At 43.5% G+C, this 8,460-nt stretch overlaps 1 pseudogene; it reads right to left on the bottom strand.

Moving 5' to 3' along the window:
• The window catches only part of LOC112073907 (kinesin-like protein KIF1A), a 45,501-nt pseudogene that overhangs the window by 9,827 nt on the left and 27,214 nt on the right, over nucleotides 1–8,460 (bottom strand).

The raw sequence follows: 8,460 nt of genomic DNA, 5'->3' as shown, positions 1-8,460 counted from the left end.
TCTGCCGTTGATTCTGGAGGACTCACGGTAACAGAGAGGCGCGGTCATCGCCTACTGCGATCTAGGCTTGGAGGATCCTAAACAGAGAACAGTCGCGTTCATCCCTACTGCCTCTGATCTGCAGGACTCACTAAACTTAGAGAACACTGGTCATTGGTTGCTATGCCTCTGGCGATCGTGGGAGGACTCACTCAGCAGAGAAATCCTGTCAGTATTTGCCCTATCTATTGCCTCTGATTGGAGGATCACTAAACAGATGATACATCCCTGGTGCATCTACTTCGTTGATCGGGGACTCAAACTAAACAGAGAACACCTGGTGCTCTCTGTCGAATCGAGGTTCTGAGTGTTGAGTGGTTTTCCCTGGCTATCTGTACATATGTCTGAGTGTGGAGTGTTTCCCTGGCTATCTGTACATTATGTTGGTGTTGGAGGTGTTCCCTGGCTATCTGTAATGATGTCTGAGTGTTGGAGTTTTTCCCTGGCTATCTGTAATAATGTCTGGGTGTGGGAGTGTTCCCTGGCTATCTGTAAATAGATGTCTGAGTGTTGGAGTGTTCCCTGGCTTATCTGTAAATGATGTCTGAGTGTTGGAGTGTTCCCCTGCTATCTGTAAATAGCTGAGTGTTGGAGTGTTCCCTGGCTATCTGTAAATGATGTCTGAGTGTTGGAGTGTTCCTGGCTATCTGTAAATAGTGTCTGGAGTGTTGGAGTGTTCCGCTGGCTATCTGTAAATGATGTCTGAGGTGTTGGAGTGTTCCCTGGCTATCTGTAATAAATGTCTGAGTGTTGGAGTGTCCCTCTGGCTTCTGTAATGATGTCTGAGTGTTGGAGTGGTTACGCTGGCTATCTGTAAATATGTCTGAGTGTTGGAGTGTTCCCTGGCTTATCTGGTAAATGATGTCGAGTGTTGGAGTGTTCCCCTGGCTATCTGTTAATGATGTTGAGTGTTTGGAGTGTTCCCTGGGCTATCTGTAAATAATGTCTGATGTTGGGAGTGTTCCCCTGGCTATCTGTAAATTGATGTCTGAGTGTTGGAGTGTACCTCTGGCTATCTTTAATGATGTCTGAGTGTTGGAGTGTCCCCTGGTCTCTGTAATGATGTCTGGTGTTGGAGTGTACTCTGGCTACTGTAATGATGTCTAGAGTGTTGGAGTGTTCCCCTGGCTATCTGTAATGATGTCTGAGTGTTGGAGTGTTCCCTCTGGCTATCTGTAAATAATGTCTGGTGTTGGAGTGTTCCCTGGCTATCTGTAAATGATGTCTGGTGTTGGAGTGTTCCCCTGGCTTCTCTGTAAATGATGTCTGAGTGTTGGAGTGTTCCCTGGCTACTGTAAATAATGTCTGGGGTGTTCCCCTGGCTATCTGTAGTTGTCGTGTTGGGAGTGTTCCCCTTGGCTATCTGTAAATGATGTCTGAGTGTTGGAGTGTTCCCTGGCTAATCTGTAATGATGTCTGAGTGTTGGAGTGTTCCCTGGTCTATCTGTAAATGATGTCTGAGTGTTGGATGTGTCCCCTGGCTATCTGTAATGATGTTGAGTGTTGTGAGTGTTCCCCTGGCTATCTGTAAATAATGTCTGAGTGTGGGTGTTCTGCTATCTGTAATGTATGTCGGAGTTGTTGGGATGTGTGTACCTCTGGCTATTCTGATGATGTCTGAGTGTTGTGAGGTTGTATGTCCTTGGCTTATCTGTAATTATATGTCTGAGTGTTGGAGTGTTCGGGGGTCTGTAAATGATGTAGCTGTTGGATGTTTCCTGTCTGGCTATCTGTAATGATGTCTGAGTGTTGGAGTGTTCCCTGGCTATCTGTAATGATGTCTGAGTGTTGGAGTGTGCCCCTGGCTATGTAATGATGTCTGAGGTGTTGGAGTGTTCCCCTGGCTATCTGTAATGATGTCTAGAGTGTTGGAGTGTCCTCCTGGCTATCTTGTAATGAGTCTGAGTGTTGAGTGTTCCTGGCTATCTGTAAGATGGATGTCTGAGTGTTGGAGTGTTCCCGCTGGCTATCTGTAATGATGTCTGAGTGTTGGATGTTCCCTGGCTATCTGTAATGATGTCTGAGTGTTGGAGTGTTCCTGGCTATCTGTAAATGTGTCTGAGTGTTGGAGTGTTCCTGCTATCTGTAATGATGTCTGAGTGTTGGAGTGTTCCTGCTGCATCTGTAAATATGTCTGAGTGTTGGAGTGTTCCCTGGCTATCTGTAATGATGTCTGGGTGTTGGAGTGTTCCCCTGGCTATCTGTAATGATGTCTGAGTGTTGGAGTGTTCCCCTGGCTATCTGTAATGATGTCTGAGTGTTGGAGTGTTCCCTGGCTATCTGTAAATAATGTCTGAGTGTTGGAGTGTTCCCCTGGCTATCTGTAAATGATGTCTGAGTGTTGGAGTGTTCCCCTGGCTATCTGTAATGATGTCTGAGTGTTGGAGTGTTCCTAGCTGGCTATCTGTAATTGATGTCTGAGTGTTGGAGTGTTCCCCTGGCTATCTGTTAATAATGTCTGAGTGTTGGAGTGTTCCCCTGCTATCTGTAATGATGTCTGGTGTTGGAGTGTTCCCCTGGCTATCTGTAATGATGTCTGATGTTGAGTGTTCCCCTGGCTATCTGTAATATGTCTGACTGTTGGATGTTTCCCTGGCTCTGTAATAATGTTGGTGTTGGAGTGTTCCCCTCGGTTATCTGTAATGATGTCTGAGTGTTGGAGTGTTCCCTGGCTACTGAGTGTTGGAGTGTTCCCCTGGCTATCTGTAATGATGTCTGAGTGTTGGAGTGTTCCCCTGGCTATCTGTAAATGATGTCTGAGTGTTGGAGTGTTCCCCTGGCTATCTGTAAATAAATAAAAAACAAGAAAAATGTGCTGTCTGGTTTGAAATAATTTATACTTTTATTTTTTATACTTCAGTATATTTTAGCAATTACATGTACTTTTAATATTTACTTTTGATACTTTAAAACAAATAATTTTTGACTTTTACTGGGTGACTGTAATCGTTGTCTATTAAGGTATCTTTACCTTGAGTCAAGTACTTGGGTACTTTTTCCACCACTGGTATTCAGAGTATATATAAGTAAATGCAAATTAATTCCTTAAAAATCATACAATGTGACTTTGTAAGTAGGAAAACCTGCAAAATCGGCAGTGTATCAAATACTTGTTCTCCCCACTGTATAAGTAAAGAACATTGAACAAAACAAGGCTAATAACTAAATTCTGTTTGTGTCATGTCAAGAGTGTCTCTTACGAGAGTGTTGTTACTGACCTGAGCCCTTCGGACTTGGGGTAGCAGCCCTCCACCAGTGAGGGGCATGTCGAGGAGGGGGTGAGGATGTTGAGGGCCGTGGCAGAGGTCGACTCCCTCAGCAGAGTCACTGACATCTCAGACAGCTGGAAACACACACACGCACACACACACACAAACAGCATGTCTAGAAAAAGCTCACTGAGAACAATGAAAACATGTCATTTACCTACTCGTAGTTTCCTCAAATCGAAGTAACTTTAAAACAGGATACAGACATGGAAAACCATCATAGTAAAGTAGCCCAGGAAGGAAGTCTACCTTGCTTTCACTGGCGCTGATACACACGTGGCTGTACTCTCTGTTGAAGGAGTGGGTGAGCAGCCGAAGACACTGGTGGACAAGAGATAGAGAGTGCTTTACGTTTCAGAAAAGCTTACTCACAGATGTTTAATAAAGACAAAGGCTTAACTGGGCACACGTACAACATTTTAAAAAAGGGGACACTCGAGCAAGAATGGGAATATTCGAGTAACAATAATAACTAACTTCTAACACGTTTTTAAAGAAGACACTGACCTTGATGGCTAGCTCCCTCTGCCTCTCATTAGGGGCATCTACGGTGGGACTGAGGCCAAGACCCTCAGAGGGTTGAGGGGACTCACTCTGCTCCTCACCTACACAGGACAACAACCCCTCCTGACCCAGCAGCAGGATGGACTCTAATTTCTCCCTGAGGAGCAGGCGGTGTCTCGTCTTCTCCACCTGTAGAGAACCAACCAGAACAAAACATCATTAGTAATAAAACGGCCCGGGATATGAACCCTGGTCTCCCACAGGAGAAACCTGACGTCTTGACCGTTAGATCGAGAGGAAATACAACAGATGTTCGCATTCCTCGACCTGGACGAGAGCAACCTGGACGCTGTTCATTGACTACAGCTTCAACAACATAGTACCCGGCAAGCTCATCACTAGTCTCAGGGCCCTGGGACTTAACCTCTCCCTGTGCAACTCGGACCGAGACTCTGTACCGTAACCCCGTGTAATATAGCCTCCACATTGACTTTGTATCAGTACCCCGTGTAATATAGCCTCCACATTGACTCTGTACCGTAACACCCTGTATATAGCCTCCACATTGACTCTGTCCCGGTAACACCACTGTATATGAGCCTCCAGCATTGACTCTGTACCGTAACACCCTGTATATAGCCTCCACATTGACTCTGTAACCGTAAACCCTGTATATAGCCTCCACATTGACTCTGTAACCGGTAACACCCTGTATATAGCCTCCACATTGACTCTGGTACGTACCCGCTGTAATATAGCCTCCACATTGACTCTGTACCGTAACACCCTGTATATAGCCTCCACATTGACTCTGTACCGTAACACCCTGTATATAGCCTCCACATTGACTCTGTACGTAACACCCTGTATATAGCCTCCACATTACTCTGTACCGTAACACCCTGATAATAGCCTCCACATTGACTCTGTACCGTAACACCCTGTATATAGCCTCCACATTGACTCTGTACCGTAACACCCTGATATAGCCTCCACATTGACTCTGTACCGTAACACCCTGTATATAGCCTCCACATTGAGCTCTGTACGCGTAACACCCTGTATATAGCCTCCACATTGACTCTGTACCGTAAACCCTGTATATAGCTCCACATTACTCTGTACCGTAAACCCTGTATATAGCCTCCACATTGACTTGTACCGTAACACCCTGTATATAGCCTCCACATTGACTCTGTACCGTAACACCCTGTAATAGCCTCACATTGACTCTGTAGCCGTACCCCCTGTATATAGCCTCCACATTGACTCTGTACCGTAACACCTGTATATAGCCTCCACATTGACTCTGTACCGTAAACACCCTGTATATAGCCTCCACAGTTGACTCTGTACCGTAACACCCTGTATATAGCCTCCACATTGACTCTGTACCGTAACACCCTGTAATATAGCCTCCACATTGACTCAGTACCGGTAACACCCTGTAATATAGCCTCCCATTGACTCTGTACCGTAACACCTGTATATAGCCTCCACATTGACTCTGTTACCGCGTAAGTCACCCCCTGTATATAGCCTCCACATTGACTCTATACCGTAACACCCTGTATATAGCCTCCACATTGACTCTGTACCGTAACACCCTGTATATAGCCTCCACAATGACTCTGTACCGTAATACCCTGTATAAACAATTTATTTAATCAATTTTGAATTCAGACTGTGGAATAAGCCCAGGATTATGAATATTTTGTGAAGGCTCTGTATAGGGTGTTGGTTGTAGTACCACATACCTCCTGCAGGAGGCTGAGTTTCTCCAGTTCCCACTGGTGGTCCAGGATGAGGCTGTCACTGCGAGGCCTCCACCCAGCCAGGTTCTCCTCCCCGCGGACGTACGCCACCGAGGTGTCCAGCACCCGGCGACGTCTCCTCTGCATACCTGGGGGTCAAGGAAAGGTCAAGGGTGAAGGGGGAAGGAGTGATACAGCGTAATTGAGGGGATCTGTTTTGAGCAAGGCAAGGCAGAATCATTCATCTCGATCACATAATGAGTAGCTTTTCAGGATGCTAGGTGATTTGTGTATCAGTCATTCTTGTCAGTCTGACTGCAATGTTGTCAATCTCAAATACACACACAGACACACAGACAGTGAGGGGAGGCAATGGAAAAAGTGTCTCACCTGGACTCCCATGATCGGCCAGGTGACATAGGCTGACCTCGTACACACCTGTCACCCGGTTACTGCAGAGAGAAAGAGAAAGACCGATAACAGACACAGCTAAGGGGGTTGTTTCAAATGTTTCCATTGATTTCAACGTCATCTTTCAGGAACGCAACAGAAGCAAAGAATGTTTCTGTTAATAATAATGAGATGTTCAACTCACCCCTCCACTGCCCTCAGGCTTCCTGTGCCGAACAGGTTTCGGATGGAGCGGGAGGCCGGGAGTTTAGCGTCTCGAGAGTAGAACACCATGCAGAAATCTTTGGTTATGACTGTGGGCTGGGTGCAGTTCTCCATCTAAAGAAAGGAAAAGGTTTTAAAGCTCATCTCTCTGCTTCTTAGATCATAACATCAGATACAGTCAGTTAAGTCCATATACAGTCAGTAAGTCCATATACAGTCAGTAAGTCCAGATACAGTCAGTTAAATCCAGATAGTCCAGGATAGTAAATCCGGGATAGTACTGTAAGTACTGTAAGTGAAATGAATTTCTGATTACAGTTACAGTTATTGTAGTCTTCCTGAGAGGTGAGCAGTCTGACAGAGTGGAGCCTTAACTCCTGCTAAGGCTGTTATGCAGCATCTCCAGATTCAGATAAACCAACAGGGACATGTACAGTTTACTAAACAGTCTGACAGTTTGATCGTGTGAAGAAAAAAAACCCTGGTTGTGGTTCCATTGTTCTAAAATCCGAAACGCAACTGACAAAATCAGTCAATTTGAGAAGACTCTAGATTTTCTCCGCTGGTCTTTGTGGATACAGTGTTACCTATAGATAGTCAGGAAGGATCACGCAGAGGTACAGTATAACTGTAGAACTATATGTGTGTGTGCCTCTGTGGCTCAGTCGGTAGACGGTGTACTTGCAACGTCATGGGTTCGATTCCCACTTGACCAACCCATATGAAAGTCGATTTGGATTAAAAGCGCCTGAACAATGGAAATATATTGTATTATTAACTGTTTAATGTTTTTACCTCTAGGTAGGCCGACAAGGTCATGTAGATCTTCTCTCCGTAAGGAGTGACCCGGTTCAGGAGGAGGGAGTTATGCATGGCGCTGTCCCAGGCAGCCTCGAAGCGATAGAATGTCCTGATGGAGGTAGGAGAGGAGTTAACCATGCAGAGAGAGATCCTTGTCTGAACGCTGACACATAGTGGTCTCTGGTCTGTCTGCCTGTCCGATAAACACTACTTACAAACAGATTATAAAACCTACTCTATTGTTACAAATATCTGAAAAGGGTTAACTTTATTGAGAGGATATATCGTAACAATTTAGAGGTATTCAATAACAGCTACACGTTATTGCTACTGTATGTCTGATGTAATAGCATTGTGCTTGTTAGCATTAGTGTTAATAGCATCGTGTTAGTTAACATTAGTGTTAATAGCATTGTGCTAGTTAGCATTAGTGTTAATAGCATCGTGTTAGTTAGCATTAATGGTAATAGCATTGTGCTAGTTAGCATTAGTGGTAATAGCATTGTGCTAGTTAGCATTAGTGGTAATAGCATTGTGTTAGTTAGCATTAGTGGTATACAAGCATTTGCTAGTTAAGCATTGAGGAATAGCACATTGTTTTACATTTACCTTAGTAGCCTGTTGCTATTGTTTTAGCATTAGTGTAATACCATTGTGCTATTAGCATAGTGGTAATATCATTGCATGTTATTACATTAGTGTAATAGTATTGTGTTATTAGCATTAGTTGTAATAACATTGCCTTATTAGCATTAGTGTTAATAGCATCATGTAGTTAGCATTAGTGGTAAAACATTGTTAGTAGCATTATGTAATAGATTGTGTTAGTTAGCATTAGTGTAATAGCATCTGTTAGTTAGCATGAGTGGTAATAACATCATGTTAGTTAGCATTAGTGGTAAAAACATTGTTTAGTTAGCGATTAGTGGTAATAGCATGTGTTAGTTAGCATAGTGTAATAGCATCGTGTTAGTTAGCATGAGTGTAATAACATCATGTTAGTTACATTAGTGGTAAAGCATCGTTATAGCATATGTATTACATCTGTAGTTAGCATAGTGGTAATAGCATCGTTTAGTAGCATAGAGTGTAATTAACATCATGTAGTTAGCATTAGTGTAATAGCATTGCGTTAATTAGCATTATGTTAATATCATCGTATGTAGTTAGCATTAGTGGTAATAGCATCGTGTTAGTTACATTGTGTAATTAGCATCTGTTAGTTAGCATTAGTGGTAATTGCATCATGTGTTAGTTAGCATTAGTGTAATACCATCGTGTTAGTTAACATTAGTGGTAAAAGCATTGTGTTAGTTAGCATTAGTGTTAATAGCATCGTGTCATTAGCATTAGTGGTAATGCATCATGTTAGTTAGCATTAGTGGTAATAACATTGTGTTAGTTAGCATTAGTGGTAATAGCATCGTGTTATAGCATTAGTGGTAATAGCATCGTGTTAGTTAGGCATCTCTCTCTTG

This window comes from Salvelinus sp. IW2-2015, unplaced genomic scaffold, assembly GCF_002910315.2.
Source record: "Salvelinus sp. IW2-2015 unplaced genomic scaffold, ASM291031v2 Un_scaffold2415, whole genome shotgun sequence".
NCBI lineage: Eukaryota > Metazoa > Chordata > Actinopteri > Salmoniformes > Salmonidae > Salvelinus > Salvelinus sp. IW2-2015.
The sequence above is the reverse complement of the archived record's forward strand: the minus strand, read 5'-3'. Positions and strand labels throughout refer to the sequence as shown.